The sequence below is a fragment of the Panthera pardus genome, unplaced genomic scaffold (assembly GCF_024362965.1).
Source record: "Panthera pardus isolate Hobbes unplaced genomic scaffold, ASM2436296v1 HiC_scaffold_17, whole genome shotgun sequence".
NCBI classification, from domain to species: domain Eukaryota; kingdom Metazoa; phylum Chordata; class Mammalia; order Carnivora; family Felidae; genus Panthera; species Panthera pardus.
The window spans coordinates 59,799,363-59,816,939 of record NW_026526732.1 but is presented as its reverse complement, the minus strand read 5'-3'; the positions used below and the strand labels follow the sequence as shown (position 1 = coordinate 59,816,939).

General features: G+C 33.7%; 1 protein-coding gene across 7 annotated transcripts in view; it reads left to right on the top strand.

Annotated features, from left to right (window-relative positions):
• The window catches only part of GRIK2 (glutamate ionotropic receptor kainate type subunit 2), a 654,159-nt gene that overhangs the window by 454,726 nt on the left and 181,856 nt on the right, over nt 1–17,577 (top strand). The window lies entirely within an intron of this gene.

Below are 17,577 nucleotides of genomic sequence, written 5' to 3'. Positions count from 1 at the left end.
GCATGGATTTTCTTAATAGAAGAAATACCATTTCTTTGTTAACTATAATTGAATTTTCCTATCATGAAAGTATGTGGAGTTGGTTTTCAAAGTAAATTTGAATAATGTATATATATATAATTTCTAAAATAAGATATTCTTCATGATATCCCCTACTGGAAATATAATGCAATATTATTAATTCAGTATTTTTGTGCACAGCACAATTTTAGACACTGAAAATTTAAACATAAACATGAATCCTAGAGTGAGAGAGGCACTTAAGTAATTTTTATGTGCTTCAGGTAATGCAATAATAGAGATATTCCCAAGACATTTTGGGAAACCTGAGGGGTATATATATCCAATCCTGTCTAGAAGGAAAAGGATCAAGAAAGTCATTAAGCTTTAATTCTAATATGACAGAATGTTTTTCCAATATGCTATTTTTAGTGTTGCTGTTAATTTAATTTCAGCATGTGGTTTTACCTGAAGGATATTATTTTATATAACATCACATGTGACTAAAGGAGTAAAATATAACTTGGTCAATATATTTAAATGTATTCAAATACACATCAATTTAAGATAAACTCTGGCTAATTCAGAAAATTTGTCAATAGAGGATTAACATAAAGTAAAAAAAAAGTTTCTAAATGTCTTTTTCTTTTTTTTTTAATTTTTTTAACGTTTTATTTATTTTTGAGACAGAGAGAGACACAGCATGAATGGGGGAGGGGCAGAGAGAGAGGGAGACACAGAATCGGAAGCAGGCTCCAGGCTCTGAGCCATCAGCCCAGAGCCCGACGCGGGGCTCGAACCCACAGACCGCGAGATCGTGACCTGAGTTGAGGTCGGACGCTTAACCAACTGAGCCACCCAGGCGCCCCTAAATGTCTTTTTCTAATAGATTTATTTTTAGTAATTAATAACAGTTTATTGAGAATGCATTTGTCTGATAGTATACCATTACGCTAACATTAACCACTATTGTTCTATGCCAAAATCATGCATATTCATTTCTAAATACATTTTAAGTTTTCCTGGTTCCCCTACCAGGACATTCAGTTTGATAAAGATACAGTCACTGAACAAGAAGTTTTTGTTTGTTTATTTTTGCTTTTTTTTAACTATTTAATTTTGATGATATTTCTGATCAAGTTTCTTAAAAAATATTATCCAACTTGGATCATTGGAAAATGATTTTAAAGATGTATTTTAAAAAGGAAATTGTCCATGGGATTTATTCAAGTACAAATTTATTTACTTGTTTATGTGATAATATTTAGCTTGGTATTAGACAATATAAAAATCATTTCTCTCCTTAGTAGTTTCTTCTCCATGGAAGTGATTAATTTTGTTACCTGATCATACACTAGACTCTCTTTGTTCACTGTAGATTAATTTTTTAGCAATATTTAGATTAAAAAATATTCTCTCTAGTGTGACTTTCTGTTTTTCAATGGCTTCTCTCGGAGTTAGAGTATTCACTCTAGGGAAAATTACATCTCTATGACTTAACACCATGGCTAACACATAATAGATACTTCATGAGTATTAGTTAAATACATTAACTCTATTTTTTATCTATGGCAGTTTAGCCAACTCCACTTATGAAACTACTTATAAATAGGGATATACCTCAAATGAATACCCCCAATCATCATACTCTAGCTATTAACATACGTGCCTTGTCTCCCCTGTTCATATGTCAGTGTCTTGACTGAGGCAGAAATGATTTCATGTTCTTCTTGGCATCTCTCACAATACCTACCACAGGGTTTCACACATGGTGGAGATGGTCAATAGAAGTCTGTAAAATAAATAGACATAAATTATCCACCCAGCCTCTTCTATTCTCCACACTAGGGAAATGCAGTAAACTTTACATATCTGTGAGTACTCAAAAGGAAAGCTATGATATCATCACAGATTCCTTCTGAAAAAAGGTAAAATCATAGAAGATTGTAGAACTTAGAATTTTAAAGTAGAGAAATGAATCATCTCTGTGGAATAAGAGATAAAGGCATTCTGAAACACTATTCCTAATGTAGACACATAGGAAAGTCATTTTCAAAGGTTTCTTAAACAGATACTGTCAGATATATCAGACAATAAGCAATGAGACAGTGAGAGAGCACTGGAAAACACTCAGGGTAAGACGCTTAAACAAAGTGAGTGTCCTTAAATCCCCCAAAATAATAGTATAAAAAGGTCAGAATTGTCACAATTATAGTTGTATAAGTCAAATGGGACTTGATTGCATCTGACACTATTGAAAGATAGCTTGTCTTCAGGGCAAGAGCAGAAGAGAGATGTGTGTTTTGTAGTCAAAGGATCATCAGTATAAAAGTAACAATTCTAGCCTCAGCACCTTAGGGAAAAAGTCATCCCGGTCATCTGAAAGTTTATCTTTTAAGCACCTTAATACAATCTCTTTGGATGGAAACATTTTTAGATTGTATTATAAATATTTCTCTCTTTGAAACTGCAGTGCATCTTTCTATACTCCAGTCGAAAAATTCATTGTCTTGATGCTTCTATGATAATTTTATACTTTACTTTGCAGTCACCCAGGAATATGAAATTCATGTCTACCAAATTTCTTACCCATGATTTGTGATTGAAATGCTCCAAACATTTGCTCAGTAACCATATGCTTTTATTCTCTTACTTTGATAGATTCAAATAGGCACTTGATTCACCCTGTCACTACTTCCTATCACCTTTAAAGAGCCAAGTGCGTACTTCACGTTGTATCTCAACTTATTTTCTTAGGTTATTTCCTATTATCTTTTATTTATTCCAAAATTTCTCATGTATATTTTACCTGCTTTCCTACACAAACCATTACATAGACTAGGTAACTTTTATGTTTATTTCCCACCAGCATATAAACAATTGAAGGTCAATATTTTAAAAAAAAATATGTTGATAATAAGCTGATTGATGAGCTGTGCTTCATGGACTGAGGATAAGATTGAGTTAAACATGTTTAAAACTGGCATCATCTGGGGCGCCTGGGTGGCGCAGTCGGTTAAGCGTCCGACTTCAGCCAGGTCACGATCTCGCGGTCCGTGAGTTCAAGCCCCGCGTCAGGCTCTGGGCTGATGGCTCGGAGCCTGGAGCCTGTTTCCGATTCTGTGTCTCCCTCTCTCTCTGCCCCTCCCCTGTTCATGCTCTGTCTCTCTCTGTCCCCAAAAAATAAATAAAAAACGTTGAAAAAAAAAATTAAAAAAAAAAAAAAAAAAAACTGGCATCAGCTTCTTGGCAGAGGTACCCACGCATGGTGATGATTCCAAAGCAGAGATCTGTTGATTCTGCATCTCTATTATAGTTATGCAAGTCCCCAGCATTTATTACACCGTTATTCAGGAATTATTGAGCTAACTAAACACATAGAACTGGTTTTAAATCAGAATATTAATTTTCACATGAGTGTAATAAAAGGGACCTGTGCTTCTCAGCATTCTTACTCCTATTCCATAGATGCAATTAGAAGCCAACTTACAAATCAGTGGACAAAGAGCCAAAGGACAAATCTCAGGTAATCTCAGTATAGAGAGTGTATATCAGTATAGAGCATCAAGCATATACTCAAATCAGCATGAAGTGTACTTGTCCTATACTCTGGTGATATTTCTTTCTAAGTACTAATGCAGAGTATTGAGAATCAGAGCATCCGTTCTAGGGATAAAAATCCAAATGTACTATTTTCTGTCTCATTTTGCTTGGCAGACCATCACACACCTGCTTGGAGAAAACATCTATCTCAAGGATGTTACAATACAATTAAGTGGGCTGTCCTTTCTTTTTTTTTTTTTTTTTTTTTTTTAATAAACAATTGCTTGTTTTGATTAGGTTGATAATAGTAACACATTCAGTTTTCATTTTTATCACCTAAATTTGCTTCCTTCTTTTTTTCCCCCTTTTACTCTTTTCTTGACCTCTTTGGATTGAATGAAGTTTCTTTGGACTTACTCCCTTTTTTTCTTCTACCGGTATGAAGCTATAAACTTTTTTTGTTTTTACTTATTAACTTAGTCCTATTTTTATAACCATTCTTAACAAGATACCAATTAATCAGTGCTTTGTCTTTCTCCAAAACAGTGCAAGAACCTTAGAAACTAAGCTGATCAATGCCTTGCTGACATCTACTATTATTTTAGTTATAACTTGATTTTTATTTAATATTAAAAATACACCATTAATACTATTATTGTATATATTTGATATTTGTTTAGACTGAACACATTTAACACAATGATTTGCTTTGGTCAGTTTTTTCTTTTATCACAGACATTCTTCTGTGGGATCTTGTCTTCAAAATAATACACTTCAGTAGTGCCTCTCTGTTGGTAGTAAATTCTTTCTCTTACCAACTTTTTTTTTTAATTGGAAATGTCTTTGTTTCACCCTCATTCCTGACAGATAGTTTTGCTGCTGTACAATTTTAAGGTAACAGTTGTTTTTTCTCAGAGCTTTGAGCATATTGGCCCACTCTTTCTGACTTTCATCGTTGTTCTATATAATTATTATGCCATCATATTTCCTTGTATTTTTCCTCTGACTTCTTTTAAAATCTTCTCTCCGTCTTTGGTATTTTTGGCATCATTCAGATGAATCTCAGTTCCCATTTATCTATCTTGCTTAATTTACATTGACAGAGCCCATGAGGATTCATGGCATCTCTCAATTCCAGAAAATTCTCAGCCATTATTCATCATGTGTGTTATCCCCTTTTGGAAATCTGAGTAGATTTATTTGCAACTTCATTGGCTTTTCAACTCTATTTTCCCATTGCTTTCTCTCTCTGCTACAATCCGTATAATTACTTCTGACACATCTGCTTTTTCATTTTGCTCTTTGTGTTTTCACATTTCTTTCTTTATTCCTGTAATACTTAATTTATGTTTATATTATATGTAGATAACTTTAATATAGGAATGCTTGAGTATCTGATCCTGGAATTTATTATTTCTGCTGATTCTGTTCAGAATGACTTGTCTTACTGGGTACTTTCTGGTATTTTATGGTTAGAGAACACATAATCCTTGAAACATTATTTATTGAAACACTTGAGACTTTTATCAATATGAATTTCTCCAGAGAAATTTTATCTGAGTTTCTGCTAGGTCTTTAGTGACAAATCCAAACCAGAACCTATTAAACTTTGTTTTTGACTTTTTTTTTTTTTTTTTTTTTTTTTTTTTTTTTTGGAGATCACCATATGAAGGACGATGAGTCATTAAGAATGCCCAGAGTAGGCATTTTTTCCCTTTATACTCACATTTAATTAAAGTCAAGACTAAGTCAAGTATGACTCCCCATCATCTATTTCTGGGGGGGGGGGGCTTTATTCTAGTTGACCCACTGAGTATGGGTGCACTAGGGTGTATTGGCTTTCTATAATAAATTCTCCAATCTGATCATTCATTTTGCATGGGACCCAGGACTTACCTTCTGCTTTGGGCTGTTGGCTCATTAAATCTCAAGCTTTAGATGAGGATTACAGGATTTCAAATGCACTCGGCAAATGTCAGCTCAAAATCTCTGGATTCATAATTTCTTCATTTGAGTTATTCTGAACTGAAAATATTTTTCTATTTATTTAATCTTTCTAGAAATATGTTTGGAGGGATGTTTCCACAAATACTTAGTTCTTCACATTATATATTAGATTTTGGTATTGTCAATTCCATTTTCAGAGAAATTACATTTTCCTGACCCCAGTCCCTAAGTGGGAGGACATGAAAATTAAAAATTTAGTATTTAATTTATTAAACAAAAAACATGGAAATGAAAAAGAGCAATGTGGTTAATATCATTGTATAAAAAGTTATATTAAACAAGAAGCCCAAAATACGTTTATTTCATTTATTTATTGAAGGGACTACTTTGTACAATGTTCTATGCAAGTCACTGCCAATGACATAACAACCACTTAGACTTGGACTCCTCTCTCCCCAGTATTTAATACACTACAGAAAGTAGATATGAATTTAGAATTACCACAACAGATTGATTAAAGCATGAAGTATCATGATGCGTGCATGAAGGATGGAGAGTAAATCTCAACCAAGGAGAGAATATAAGTAGATTGGAGGCATGTGAAAATCTCGGTGGAAAGGTGACACTGAATGAACCATGAGGGTCTATCTAACATGATCAAAGTTGTGTATCACAAAAATATTTCCAGGCAAACTGTTATTTTATAAACACTAGTCAAGGTCATAAAAAAAGGCACTGCATTGAAATCAATATAAATGATTTCTAATCACTTTCTCCTAAGATATTATACACTGGGTACTGGTCAACAACATCTCTCACTCAACAACTGTGATGAATCAATTGCAGCAATACACGTGTATGTGCACATGCACACAACACACAAATATTTTATTATGTTCAATTTGTCTTGCTTAAAAAGGCAATATAGTGTTTAAAGATATAAGATAATGTTCTCTCACCTGGGGATCAACATTACAAATAAAAATGTAATTTGAAACACATGTAAAATCTGAATTCAGTTTTTGAGAAGTCAAAATTTAAGAAAAAAAAGTGTTTAGGCAAATCAGTTAATTATGTAAGTAGCAATATTAGGTTGAAATATAAAATTGTCATTTTTGCAGATTAAGATGAAGTTATCCAGAATTTCACATGCTCCATCCTATACATTTTCCCTATTCATGATACCATTAAAAAGTTTGCAGAAGCTTTTCCTCCCTTGATATTTAAATATATAACTTTTTAAGGTTAATATAAGAACATCTCTAGATCCTTATCTTTAGAAAACAGTTGTGACAAAGATTTTTTTCTGAGATTTCACAAGCTTTATTAAGACTTCAGATCTAATTAGAACCAATAACTAGTCTAAATGATTAAAATGTGGTTTCCTACAAAAACAAAACAAACAAACAAACAAAAAACCTCATCCCTAAAGCACTCTTCAAGGCCTACATTTTCTTCCAGTGCCAGAGCCCTGTCACCATTGTCTAAACCTTGGCATAGTTCAAAGAGAGCTCATCAATGCACAGTGAGAATTAATGTGCACCACTCATTACCCTGCTGAGATCCTTTGTTAAACAGTCCATTTCTATGCTGTTTGTAAGGTTGTGCAGTTGTAATCCCTGGGTAACTGCCAGGAATAGCCATAGTAACAAAACAGCCAGTGTCCTTCTGTTTTCAATTCAGTCTGTCATTGTGTAAAGAATTTTTTGAATTATGAATCTTGCCTGCCAGTCAGTATTTGTAGGTCATTCCAAGACCCTTCGTGAAGGATGTTACTTCTCAGCTCTCATAGATAGATTCATTCCCATACATCTCTTTACGTAAATTATTTATGTTATGGTTTGTCATAATAGGTGAGGTTGAATTTTCTAATTAAAACAGAATATGCAGTATGTATATAAATAATACCAATATTCTCATATGTTCTCTTATTGCCTGTATATAAATCATGGTGTACTTAAAAAATAAATAAACTTGACTTTCACAATTTTGAAGTAATTGATGCAATATTACAAGTACACACCCACATCCATGTTTATATATATTTATATATGTACACATGTATATATATATGTATGTATATATACACATATATATGCACATACACACATAGTGTGTATTTGCACACTAAAAACAGTTTTAAAAGTAAAAAGTGGGTATTGTTTCAATGAAATAAGATTCAGTGTGTTGTAAAGGACAATGCCTGTTGTTTAAATGTCAGTATGAACTTGGATACTTTAGTGAAGACTTGATCACCAATTTATTTGCTATTCTCACTAAAATCTATTCCCAATTCATTATTGCTTGATACATTTTTATTTTATTTTTAAAGATAATCATTCCACCTGGTATATTTTGATATTCAAAAGGCTTTATAATTATAGCCAGTAGAATAACTTGGGAATTCAGTCAAATTTCCAAATCTGTCTTCTATTCCTTATCAGAAGCATGATCTGGGACAACTCATAAAAGTTTCCCCAGCCTCATTTTTCTTAACTAAAAAGAGCACTGACCAAAGCATGCACTTCATGCTAAAGATTAAATGACATAAAACATATGAAGTTCTTAGAATAGTACCAAGTATATTATAAGTATTCAATAAGAGTTAGCTGTCATTAGCATTTTTTTCCTAATAGTAAAATCTCTGAAATGAATGAAAGCACAAACTCAAGCATCTTACTGCCTCTTCCATTTACCCTATTTCCCATTGAAATTATCAACAGAATAAACAAATTAGGAAAATTCTACATTTACTTTGGAATCTATGGATAGAGCCATCCAAATGATGTATTTTTTTTTTTCTACTTAGCTTAGTGTATACGAGACCAAAGAGAAGAAAAATTAGAAGATTGATACCGGATCCCACTCTCATAAAACATCCATGTGTTTGAGAATTTAGTGGAAACCCATGTGATTGCAGCTTGTATCTTCAGTAGTATATTTTTAAACATGAATATGAGTTAATCTAAACAAACTATCTCACAACTTATTGTTATTGGATATTGTAAAAATTCTAAGACTATCCAGTCTATTTAATTTTTCTACTACAGGTGCCTGGGTGTCTCAGTTGGTTAAGCTTCTAACTCTTGGTTTTGGCTCAGGTCATGGTCTCCCAGTTTGTGGGATCAAGCCCTGTGTTAAGCCCCACATTGGACTCTGTGCTGAGCATGGAACCTGCTTAGGATTCTCTCCCTCACCCCTACTCTCTGTACCTTCACCTGCTTGTGTGCATGAGCATTCTTTCTCCTAAAATAGATAAATAAACTTTAAAAATAGATTCTCCCTGAATGTTTACTTCCAGAACGTGCTGAGCTCTGTTGACTTTGCTCTGACCCAAGTTACCACTCTTTCCCTTTCTTACAAGCCATTCATTAGAACTTCTGGATCCCTACTCCCTCCATCATTGATAATCTCCTGTGATTTCTAATTACTCCCTTGATTATTTTTTATCCTGTTTGGCCTCTCTACTGTTGAAATTGCTCTCTCTGTAGCCCTGTCAATGATAGCAATTCTATCCGTCTCACTTCCACTTACTTTGAGAAACTGGGTCAGATCTGTTGGCTGCCTGGATTAGGCAGCATGGGCTAAGCTCAAATATTTTAGTAATTTATACCTACAGAGATTGTTTCTCACTCCCACTGCATATATATCAAAGGCCAGCTGAGGGCTCTGCTCCATGTTTTCTCACTCAAGCACCCAAGCTAATGGAGATTCCCCACATGAGCATTGCTGATTATTACACTGGGAAAAGAGAGAACATGGTGACTTGGACACTTTTTAAAAGTTTCTTCCCAGAAGTGAAAGCACACCATATCTGTTTATATTCTGTTGTCCAGAATAAATCATATGGCTGTGCTCAACCTCAAAGGAGAAAGAGGATGTGATCTGCCACGTACTCAGAAAAAGACAGACTGGAAGATAGTTGAATAGTCGTACTGCCCTACTCTCCATTGCTGTTTCTAGTTCATGAACCCTTCAAGCTCCAGGAAAAAAATAACAAAGAAAGAGGCTTCTTTGAGGTTCAGGTTCATTTCCCTGGATATTCCTTCTCTGTTTATGCTCTTTTCTACTCATGTCTAAATCACAATTACTCTTCCACTGTTGACTTCAGCCACTGGATCATAGCCTTTGACTTTAAGATGGTTGATTTTATGATATTAGGTAAATTCAGTGTCCTTACAGAAGATTCATCCATCACCACAGGCTCTAAGTTCCTTGAGTTATTCATTTCTAGGGGCCTCTCAGCCACATCATATTATAGATGCTTATAACTACATCATAGTCATTATCATGACCCAAACTATACTAACTTAGATCAATAACTCAGATATTCGGCTTTTTTTTCTTTTTGCTTATAAATTCATTTGACTCCACTACACTTGTGTCTTACCCTATCAGACCATGAGTCGATATCTGTTTCTCTATTAATTCTCTTCTCTCTTCACATTTCTCCATATCTAGTTTACTTTTTATAGTTTATTCTTAAAAACACCATTTTATGATACCAATTTATTTTTTCACTGTTGTTAAGCATTTACCTCCTCAAGACTTAATCCTGTATTAATGTCATTGTCTTCTTCACTATAGCTTAGAAAAACAAACTCAGATGGAGAAAATTCACCAATTGTGAAGAATGGACCCATTGGAAACTGATAGTCAGTAATCCAAAATGAGCTGCCAACACAACTGCTATAAACTCTGGCCACCACAGTTTTGTAATGTTTATTTATTTTTGAGAGAGAGAGAGTGATAGAGGGTGGGAGAGGGGAAGAGAGAGAGGGAGTCAGAGGATCCAAAGCAGGCTGTGCACTGGCAGCAGTGAACCCAATGCGGGGCTCAAACCCATAAACTGCAAGATCATGACCTGAGCTGAAGTCGGAAGCTAAACCAACTGAGCCACCTAGGTGCCTCTGGTCACCACGTTCTTTTTTTTTTTTTTCAATTTCTTTTTTTACATTTATTTATTTTTGAGAGACAGATTGCGAATGGGGGGGGGGGTAGAGATAGAAGGAGATAGAGAATCTAAAGCAGCGGGCTCCAGGCTCTGAGCAAGCTGTCAACACAGAGCCCGACGTGGGGCTCGAACCCATGAACAGTGACATCATGACCTGAGCTTCGGCCAAACGCTCAACAGACTGAGCCACTCAGGCGACCAACCTGGTCACCACATTCTTATATTCTGCAACACTATTTTCAAATATTTCTTTCTACTTCTTAAGTTTAACAGTCCGTCTTTAACTTGGTGCAGAAAACCTGGTCTCCGGCTTCTGAGAGAAGTAGAAATTACTAGATGAGAATGTCTCACCCTCACACTGTTTCATTAGCACCCGTTCTTCATTTGATGGAGAAGTATGCCCTTCTTCTGCCTAAAGATATACTCTTCATCTTTCTTTCCCATTCCAGCTCTGTTCAGCAATTTTTATACCCATGTATATTTCATCTCTAGATACTGAGGCCTTATTCTTCTGATTTATTTCCATTTGTATTTTTTAAAGATTATGATTCCTCAATTTAAAAAATATCCCTTTAAACCACCACCCAGTGTTTCATTTTACCCGTTAATTAAATATCTTTACCATTTGGCTGCACTACCTACCTCCATTGGTTCACATCTTACCCATGATCATTTTTGAAGTAACATGACATCAAAAAATCATCCTTAGTAATGTCTACAAGTCATTAAATGCAGTGGATATTTGTTAGGCTTTATCTTATTTGATCTGTAAGAAGCTATTTTCTCAGCTTACTATTCTGTTCCTGAGGCACTCTTTTCCACTGGCTTGCATAACACTCTCTTCATTTTTCAACTGCCTCTCTGAGGTAACTGCTTTCCAGTTCTATTCACTATCTTTACCTCTACTGACTAACTTTGAAGCGCTACTAGGAAGAGAGTATATTATAATAAATTTGGAAAACAAAACTGCTTTATTTCTTGTCAGGATGGCATAGTAACATCATGCTTTGACAGACTCCTCTTGGATTAATACCCATAACAAAATCCATGCAAAATAAGCAGAGTAAGCCCGACTAAAGCTATGGCACTTAGGGCTTCTGATCCCAAAGAAGGGCATGTTGGTGTGGAATTAACCCAGGATTAAAAGTGCTCCATGTAAAATCCAAGTCTGAAGCCAGGCTTACTGCTTGACACCAGGGCCCTGAATATGCCTTCCTTATTTGTGAAAGCAGCATGAAATACCGGTGCCTGAGGCTTTGACTTATTTGAAAGTTGTTGGACCTGGGTAAATGTAAGGGCACAGATTAAGTCAGGTAGCTGGGAACTGTCTCAAGCTATCTAATTGTTTAGGGACTAAATTCAAAGTACCACAAATATCTTCAGGCGATATGAACCTTAAATCACCTTTATAAAACATAGCTATGGATTAGAAGACTGGGGAGAGGGAACTGAGTGAAAGGAATAACAGAACCCCTAAAAAGGTACCTGTAAGGATATATGAGAGAGACAGAGAGAGACAGAGAGAGAGAGAATGAAGTAGAAAAAAATAGCAAAAAAGCTTGTATTGAAAAATACAGTTGAATATTAATTTTATCTTAATGAAAAATATTTTGTTGAGTTGACAAAGATTTTTAAAAAACTAAAGACAAAAGATCTTATAAAATTCTGTAAAATATCTACACAAAAGAGAATTCCATAGTAAAAATAATGAAATAGGAAAGGGTGAAAAATAATGAATAATGAACATTTTAAAAGTTTCATGAAAATATGTCAAAAAGAAACCTCAATCGAAGAGGTATACTGAAGAACGAGTTAAATGGAAAAAATATACTGATTAATCAGCACATAGCACAAAAAGACAAGAAAATAAACTGAAAGAAGAGCTAAGATGTGTGGAGGTTTGGGTGATAAACTCCATTATATCTCTGGTAGGAGTTCCATAAGAAGACAATACAAGGAAGTAATTTTTAAAAGATAATACCTCAGGATTTTCTGGAATTTTCCCAGGAAAGATCCTCCAAATCATAAACAGTTACATGTAGAAAAGTCCTAGTACTTTTGGGACCCCATGGCTTTAAGGTCCCTCTGTGATGATTTTGCCTTTTGTTGTCCTGTACCCAAAGTTTTTCTTCAGTTTCTGTACTAATCACTTTTTAGACACAGCTTCTGTGTACACTCCTTTTAAAAAACAGCTATTTACTTGCTGCTACCCTTGTTGAAATTGAATGCCCGATCCACAGAAATCTTGTGATTACGTAGCCTGATAATCCTATATTGAGGTTGACCAACTTGGACTTTACAACTCCTAATGTGGGAAAGACCTCAAAAGTTTCTCTTATCAAATTGAAATAGTATATTCAGGAACTCAGCCATCCGGGCAGCTGTAACATCTTGGGTTTAAATGAAAAGAGTTAGCAATCACTTTAGGGGCAATTTTATTCCCCCACCCCATAGCTTAAAATACAATGGCTGATTCAATAGGGACCTTGATTCATAGGGGTTCTTCTAAATTCCTGGGCCTGGTTCCCTGACAAGTTGAAACATGATGGCATTCACTGGGCTCCTATGGCTATCCAGCATCATTGCTCCCTATACAGAGCCAAAACTGGATATGATCATTCTTATTGGTGGGCAGAGCCCAAGGCCATTGGCTGTAACTCTAGCTATGATGTGAGCTGTTGCCAAGGGCTTGGGTTTTACTTTGCCCTTTGGAAAGCTAAAGACTGCCAGGTTAAATATAACCCTCTCTTGGCCCCCCAACTATGGAAACAAATTGTGGCTCTTGATTGGAAAGTGTGGATTGCTAATGAATTCATAATGTAAGCTTGTTAACTGCTATATTGGACTTTCTCATTCATAGTGTAAGTATCAAATATCCCATGAATCTTCTAACCACTCCATTGATCTCTTCCTCATATAATTCATTGTGTTTTGATAGCTCCTCTGGATATTTTTTGCTTTAAGGAATCTTATATAAGCTCTGGGAGGGATCATGTCTAACTGTCTTTGCATCCCTATTCTGCCTAGTCTTCCAGTAAATACTGATTGATAGATACTGTCATATTATTTCACAGCTGAGAAATCAGAAGCTGATTTAACTTTACTGTGGGATATATTTGTGTGAACTTTTGGTGAAGAAACAGCAATTGCCTTATGAAATCATGGGTATTTACTACTTATAATTTATTCTTTATTCCAAGTTTTTGGGGTTTTTTTTGTTTTTTCTTTTTACATCTTACAGAAAGATAATCTGATTGATTATTGCTCCCTCTAAATCCTACATGGAAGCACTACATGAATATATGAAAAAGATAGGAATCACTAGCCTTGAAATACAGTAGCATTTTCCCCAACATGTTATGTAATATTTGATATAAGAAATTTCATTTGAATCATTCAGGTTAAACTACTAATGAAAGGGGAGCTTATTTTTCTTTATTCTCAAAATGAAAATGTATCAGCTGTTTTTAAGAAATTAAATTAAAGCAAAACAGTACTTTATTTACTCATTTCATGTTTTAATAGTTTATTTTCAGAAAATAATTGCATTTGTACTGAAGTTAATCTATAAGTTTAGGGCAAATAAAACTCTTTGCATGTGTATCTCAATCTTTATATTCTTAAACATAATGACCACAAGATTCTATGGATTTGCTTTATTGCTTACAATTGTTGTTTTATTTAATTAGTGAAGGGTTTTCAAGCTTTATATATATATATATATATATATATATATATATATATATTTATATTTAAAGCTTCATATATATATATATATATATATAGCTTGAAAAACCTTCACTAATATATATATATATATTAGTATATATGTATATATATTTGTGTGTGTATATATATATATCTATATATATCTATATATCTATATCTATATCTATATCTATATATATATATATATCAGGTATTTCCTTATTGAAATAGGAAAATAATATATTTTCAATATATAAAAATTATAAAATTTAGAAATAATATAAAAAAACAACCATAGTTCTACAACTATTGACAAACACTATTAACATTTTGCTTGATTTCCTTCCACTACTGATTTTATACATTTAAAATGTTATATTATGGGACTTTTCAAACATGTGCAAATAGAAAAGTAAAGTGAGGGGCAATATATCCATCACAGCCCTCAAAGTTTAACAAACTTTTGACCAATATCATTTCCTCTCAACTCTCACCAATTTTTTTTGACACCTGTGTTATTTTGTAGTAATTCCTAGACTTCATATCATGTCATATGTTTATTTCATATATTCATGTGTAAATAGTATTTATCACTAAAAGACAGGGACTAATTTTTTTAAATGCCCATGCTGTCATTATCCCATGGAAAAAATTTGATTTTATTGACATCAAGTATTCAACAAACAGTATTTATTTACTCATTCATTACAATGTACTTGTTTAAATTGGGATCTAAAAATTCTCTTTTATTTGTGATTGGTTGATATATTCCAAGACCCATTTAATCTGTAGGTTCCACTCTTATCATGTTTTTATTTAGTTGAATTCATATTTAATATTGTATGTTTCTATATTCACTCACATTATCAGTGTCCATTCCCTTTTATTGTAGACATCATAAAATGTTATTTAACAGTGAATAGTAGTTCTTTATTGTTATACCCTTATATATTAACCATTCCCTTTTGAGGCATGTAGGCTACTTACATTTCCAGATTATAGGTGATCTTGGGGGAATACCTTTGTATAATAGCCTGGTTCTGAAGTTAGAATTATTTATTAAATATTTTAGGTGTGACATTTCAGGGTTAAGTATTAGTAATATATTTAAGGCTCTTGTAAGCTGGAATTGATGGTCCACTTTCATTCAATAGAAAAAGTTCTTTGCTTATGATCTCTGTCTTAAAATCCTTTTACATCTGCTAATAGACACAATTTTATTGTATATGCTCTTTAAAAATAAAAAAAATCATTCTGATTTTAGAAGAAGGAAAAGAGAAAAGAAGGAAGGAAAGAAGGAAAGAAGGGTAGTTTGGATAAAATAATAGATGGAAAAATCTAACCTTTTTCTTAGAGAACTTTTTCTTATTATTTGCATCCAGTTTCCTACTATCAAACACTATCAAAACTGCAGGCACCTAGTATTGGAAAGACTTTTGTTTGCTATTTTGAAGGACTTTTTTTGTTTAACCCTTATATTTAATTTTACCTATGAGTTATCCAATCATCCTTAAAAACATGGTGATAATATATTGTTAAAATCTCATGAACAAATATGGGAATGTTGTCAATTTTCATTAATAAACATGGTGAAGTGGTCTAAGTTCTGTTATTATAAATGAATTATTCAGAATCAAATATTCTAAAAGGAAAATACTGTTCCTCAGTGATATTTACAGAAAGCCATGAAGTTGTTCTTATTAATCAATGGGAGATTTTTGTACAGGCAGGAGATCATATTGGTGTTGTAGGAACAAAGTCATGTCACAGGTTCAGAAATATTGTGCACAGTGTAATCTTTTTTTATATATTATTATTATATAATGCTGAGTTTCCACCTCATGGGATCGGTGTTTTGCTTAATTTTTTAATAGGTGGTATAGTATTTTATTTTATTATTTATTAAAATTTTTTTTTAATTTTTTTTTTTTTTTTGAGAGAGAGAGACAGAGCGTGAGCAGGGGAGGGGCAGAGAGAGAAAGGGAGACACAGAATTCTAAGTGGGCTGCAGGCTCTGAGCGGTCAGCACAGAGCCCAACATCGGGCTCAAACCCACAAACCACAAGATCATGACCTGAGCTGAAATCAGACGCTTAACTGACTGGGCCTACTCAAGTACCCCAATAGGTGGTATAGTATTTTCACAAATTCTAGGGCACAAGTAGTTTTCTTGCAGTTGAATTTGAACAAAATAATTTATAGGGATCATATAGGATAAAGGTAGGAGGATAAATCAAAATTATATTTTATTAGTGGAAAAAACATACTGAGAATGACATGAGAGGCGCAATGTTGGAAATTTTCTCTACTAAATCTGACACCTTTTTTAATGGTTGGAATATCTTTTTAATTTAATGTTTTTATAATCAGTGGGACTTTCTGGAGAGGATTAACAGGATGATTAAAGTAGGAGAAGCTGGGGAGGATTAGAGACATGTTTGGGACTCCTCTGGCTTACCTGGCTTGTTTCCACTCCTGAGCCTTTGTAATTCATAGTCTCCTCTGCTAGGAGAACTCTGCTCAGACCCTCCCAGGGCTTTATCTCGGACTTGACTGAAATCTAGACTCAAATGTCTAGAGGTTCCTCTGTCCATTTTATTAAAGAGTGCCCTCTTTTCCCTACTCACACTCTGATCCTCTCACCCTGCATTATCTTCACTCATTAACACTCTTTATTACCTGAAATTACATCCTCTAATTTTTTCATGCTTCATGTCTGTCTTCTTTCTTCACCTTGTCTGGCTTTGCCTGTACTGTGAGTATCAGAACAGCAACTATTATAGAACTGTCATTAAAGAACAAATAATTATTGAATAAATTAGTGAATTGTTTAATAACACATTTCTTAATAAATTAGTGAATGAATGATTTCACATAGACGACAGGATTTTAAGTTCACTCGTACATCAAAAATTTTGACAGATACTGAATAAATTGTTATAGTTAAACCTTTATAAAAATTATTAAATAGTACAGTTTCAAGGAATTTTATTAGTCATGGGAGCCAAATAAGACATGTTACAAAGTATATTTTTGTTGGAGAATTAATTGTAAAGATATCCACATGCAACACCAATAATGGCTAGCTGTTATATTACTATAAATATTTTTGTTACACAAAGTTTTCTTACCATGTATGTAATCAGTTTATGTATTTAACAAATTCCAATATGTTCTAGCTATGAGCATATGATACATATTTTGAATGTAAGGATTTGAGTAAATTTATATTTTAATTTGACCTTTTCAAAGATAGGTTTGCTTAGTAGTTGAGCATACAATGTGAATCTATTTATAAGGCAAAGTACGTTCTATGGAGCAAAAAGTTAAAAATCATTCTCTGTTGGAAGATATACTGTAGATCTATTCTGTATGGCATTAAAATGAATGTAACAAATGCCTTTAGGTAAGAATTATGCGACTAT